Below are 4,496 nucleotides of genomic sequence, written 5' to 3' on the forward strand. Positions count from 1 at the left end.
GAGGGGGGTTTTGTGGGGAAGGCTGTGTTCATGGCCATGGTGGGAGGTCTGACAGGTGAGTGTCTGCAGATTTAGTGTTTGGCAACTGGCGAGGCTGGAGGGTAGGATCTGGGAGGGAGCCGAGCGGTTTGGAGGAGGGCAAAGATATGCGACCCTGCCCCACGGGACATTCAAAAACAGTCTATAAAAATTAGGGGCCAGAGAGTAGAAGAGAAAGGAGTCATCAGAATCAAAAACTAAATAGTGGAAAGATTCTTTTTTTTCTTTTCTAAAAGGCAAAAAACTACAAACACCCCAGGTCCTGAGCTCCCCAAGACTTGGGTCCTCCACCACCCCCTCGAAACCTGGCGGGGGGGGGGGGAGCTGGGGAGTGCGGAGAGGTTGGTTCTTTAAAAAGTCACCCCTGGACGGGAAGGGAAGGCTCTTGTGGGTCTTTCGCTGCCTTCCTCTGGTCTCTCAGGCTGCCGGGGTGCCGAGGAGAGGGATGGCCGAGCAAACTCCGCTCCTTCCCCTTCAGGACTTTGGTGATGTAGAGGTGGAAGGAATCGCAGTAGAGGACAGTCTGGACTAGGCCTGCTACGATGGCAATGAGGTCGAAGAAGCCCTCGGAGAGGTAGCGCCAGAGCCAGTGGAAGCGAGAAAGCAGCGGTGGACGCCCAGAGCAAACGGGCAGTGGCTGGGGATGGTCTCGGCCTCCGCCCTCTTGCTCACCGTGAACGGCTGCGGCAGGATGGCTACCGACCCCAGGTAGATGGAGAAGGTCCAGAGGACCTCTAGAGGGTGAAGTCATGGTTGACCAGGAATGCCAGGATGGCCGTGGGAACAACGGGGAACTCCACTCGGAATGTGTCGTGGTTCCCATCCTAAGTGGCTTTGAACTTGCTGTAAATCAGCCAGACTGTGGTGAAGGATCAGGCAGTGCAGACCACCTTCATGCACCTGTTGTACAGTGAGATGCAGTTGGTGAAGAGGTCCAGGTACCGGCCAGTGAACACAGCAAACAGGACCTGGCTCTTCCCTGAAATCCCCGCACAAGAGCCGGACTTCCAGGTTGTGAGCAGTGGCAAGATGATGGCTAGGAGGTGGGAGTACCAGGATGATGGCAAGATGATGGCTCTCCCAGGAATCGGAAGAGATTCATGCTTTGGGGGGGGGGGGGGGGTCTGGCAGGGCAGGGCTGGTGGGAGGCAGGTTGGGCTGGTTTGCCCCCCGGGGCTGATGTTCTGGCCCGGTGGCTGGGCTGGGGGGCGGGAGAGGGGCCCTCGGGTGGGCTCCGCTCCGGGGAGGGGGCTCTGGGACGGGGAGCTGAGGCCGGAGCTGGTGGCCGAGCAGGAGCTGGGAAGAGGGAGGAGGGCTCAAATTGAGTTTTCTTAATTGGTACAAATTTTTTTCTTTTTTGATACCAAAAATTCTCAAGTCTATGAGAATAATTTTTTGTTTGTGTTTTATGCATATTAGCAATATTTTAACAGTCAAGCACTCTTTTCCTTTGCCATTTCATTATATCTACACTATCCTTAATTTTAATGTTAAAAGAAATAAAAATTCGATGAATGTAATATATTATTTTAAAATACATCCTTGGCTCATGAATGAACTTATAATTATTTGCATACCGATGTTTAACTACAACGGAAAACTAAAATAACCCTTATTTCATAGTTTTTAATTATGGTGGTTGGTTTAATTGCTTACTATTTGTAAGATATTTTGCTAAACATTCAATATAGGTTAACTCATGGAATTGTCAATATAACCCTGTTAAATAAATTAATTTACTGTTCTCATTTAACACATGAGCTCATTGAGGCTAAGTGATTCATTTAAGTTTACACAACTTTAAGTGGCAAAGTTGGAATTTGAGTAGGTTTAAATCAGGACCTGGGTTCATTTTATTTAGTATAACTAGGAAATTATTCTATTGCTTCTTTATAAATATCACACAGTTTGCCTTATTCTTATATGCATAATTCTTTATAAAAATTTGGCATTTTATAATGAATTTGTTATTTCTAATATACTATACAATGTTTTTTTTTCTATATTCTTGGAAAGATGTCATACAAGAACACCACTTAAAAACACCAAATTGTACAAGTTATGATCATGCTTCTTCCAAATTTCTTAGATTTGGAGACAGTATATATTTTTAAAATCAGGTTATATTATGGACAGGCAGGGATCTGGCCTATCATGGTAGAGTGGTAAAAAACATCTGTCCTGGAATTAGTTTGGCATCACATCCTTGTTCTGCCATTTACTGACCATATGCCACTGGGAAAGTTAATTATCTGCTCTTTGCCTCTGATTCCTTATTTGTAGACTGAGCCAACCATTAACACTTTGTAGAATTGTGATGATTAACATATAAACAATATTGTGAATGGTGACAAGTAGAAAGTGTTCAATTAATTTTAAGAATTATAATCAAATAGTGATGGATAATAAAATATATAAGGTGCTTACATCCTTCCCTCATCACTGGTCCCTACTCCTGTTTATGTCTTACTTTAATTTATTTCCTCTTCCCTAAAAATCTTGGTGACATTTTTTGAAATATTTCACTTTTTCATTGCATTAAATATACAAGCTTCCTTGATATATATTATATAAAAAGAACCTGTTACTTTGTAGCAAGTTTATATTATTTCTGTTCTTTTGGCCCAGTGCACAAAGTATAAATTCAGTTACTTTCTAATCAATCACTACAAGTATGTGGGTTTGGCATTGCATACTGGTTGGTTAATAGCTCTAATGATGTTCTCAGCGGTAGCATGGCTTTTTTAGCAGGAGTTTCAATCTTCACTAATATTCCTGTACAACATTCTCTTTTATCATTTTGTCATTTTCCTGATGGATTTCCATACACTGAGGTATTTGTAAAATCAATCAACTGTCAATTTTAGGATTACATTTTTGTTACAAAAGGTAAGCTTTCTAAATGTTTCATTTCAAGCTTACAAATGATCACTTCTTTTCCTTTTATGAGAATCATTTTCTTCCCATTATAAAGCAGCTTATAAAATCCAAATTCATCCTAAATTTCTTCTTCCACAAAAGTAGACAATAAGAAATGTCTTAGGTATTTTCAAATAACTCTATGCTCCTCTAGGTTTCATATTCATCTTTTAATGAATAACTAAAATAAAACCAAGTTTTAAAACCTAAAGGAAAACCTTTAAAAGTTCTCAGAATCAGATTAAGAGGATATATCTCTAGGAAGTTTCTAATTAATATATTCCTTCCTATATCATCTTATTATAAACATCTAACTTATTTCAGAATTAACTTCTTAAGCAATTAATTGAAGTAAAGGAGAATATAGGAAATTCTTTGATTCAAATACATTTTAATAAGATACTTTCTGATCAAATATAGTCACATAAAACTTATTGCATGTCTCATTAAAATTTGATGTTTCAAAAAATATGACTTTTTTCTCTAACAAGTCTAATACCATGTTTCTAGAAAAATAAAATTAACTGTTGAAGAAAAAAGAACAAAGCAAATATATCCTGGACCCTGCTCAAAATTCCTTCTGAAACCTGTAGAGAGTAACTAATAAGGCTAGAGCAGGTAAAAAGTCACCTGCTTGAAATAAGATCCTTACAGCCCATAGCAGAAAAACCATAAATATATTGGAAAAACTTTTTCATTAAATGTAGCCTCATCTAAAAATCTAATTCAGTCTTAACATATTGGTGCTTATTAAAGCCCCTGAAAATCTGATGGTAGCCATGGACTTTCCCCAGAAAGTACACATCTCAAAGTCTATCCAAGGCAGAACCCAAGATTAAGAATAGTCTTAGTTTTGTTAACATATCAAATAGCAGTAAAATTTACTCCTTAACTTCAGCAGTACAAGCCCACACCATTCTTGAGACAATCTGAGATTTTCTTAGAACTATTGCTATTCTAAGCTTTTTTCATGCCCAAATTCCAAAAACCAATAACAGTGTTCTCTAAGTCCAATTTTCTATCCCTATGACCTTGTTCTACAGGATCTAAAGTCCTTGGGTTCTACACATTTTCATGTTTAGCCACCTTTGTGCAAACCTCCTTCTCTAGAGTCCAGTACTATTGTAAATCTCTTAAATTAGCTCTCTCGAAGTCCTTTCTTCCTGATTTCATCACTTCTACTTTGAAAACAACTCACTCTAAATCTATCTTGAGATCTATCTGGATCAATTGTATTCTAGGTTGGGTAGTGTTGCTAGGGGAAAAAATACATATATACATATTGATATAGATATCCCCAAATAAGTCATCCATTGTCACCACAAATTTATGATTTTACCAGTTATCCTCTGAAATTTTTTTCTTTATTCTTGGTTAATTCCCTTTCCCACTCATCAGTAGTTTTTCTAAATACATGTTTTCTTTATGCCTTCTAACCAACTCTTAACCTTATTCAGCCATTGACAGACAACTCTTCTTCAGGGAAGACAAGTCCTATCAGATTGGAAATACCTAGTGGTCCAAATTCCAAATTTGCC

At 39.0% G+C, this 4,496-nt stretch overlaps 1 pseudogene; it reads right to left on the bottom strand.

Annotated features, from left to right (window-relative positions):
* Positions 1 to 397: 397 nt before the first annotated feature.
* LOC100684600 lies at positions 398 to 1,141 on the bottom strand (annotated as a pseudogene).
* Positions 1,142 to 4,496: the final 3,355 nt, after the last annotated feature.

Source organism: Canis lupus, chromosome 8 (genome assembly GCF_011100685.1).
Source record: "Canis lupus familiaris isolate Mischka breed German Shepherd chromosome 8, alternate assembly UU_Cfam_GSD_1.0, whole genome shotgun sequence".
NCBI classification, from domain to species: domain Eukaryota; kingdom Metazoa; phylum Chordata; class Mammalia; order Carnivora; family Canidae; genus Canis; species Canis lupus.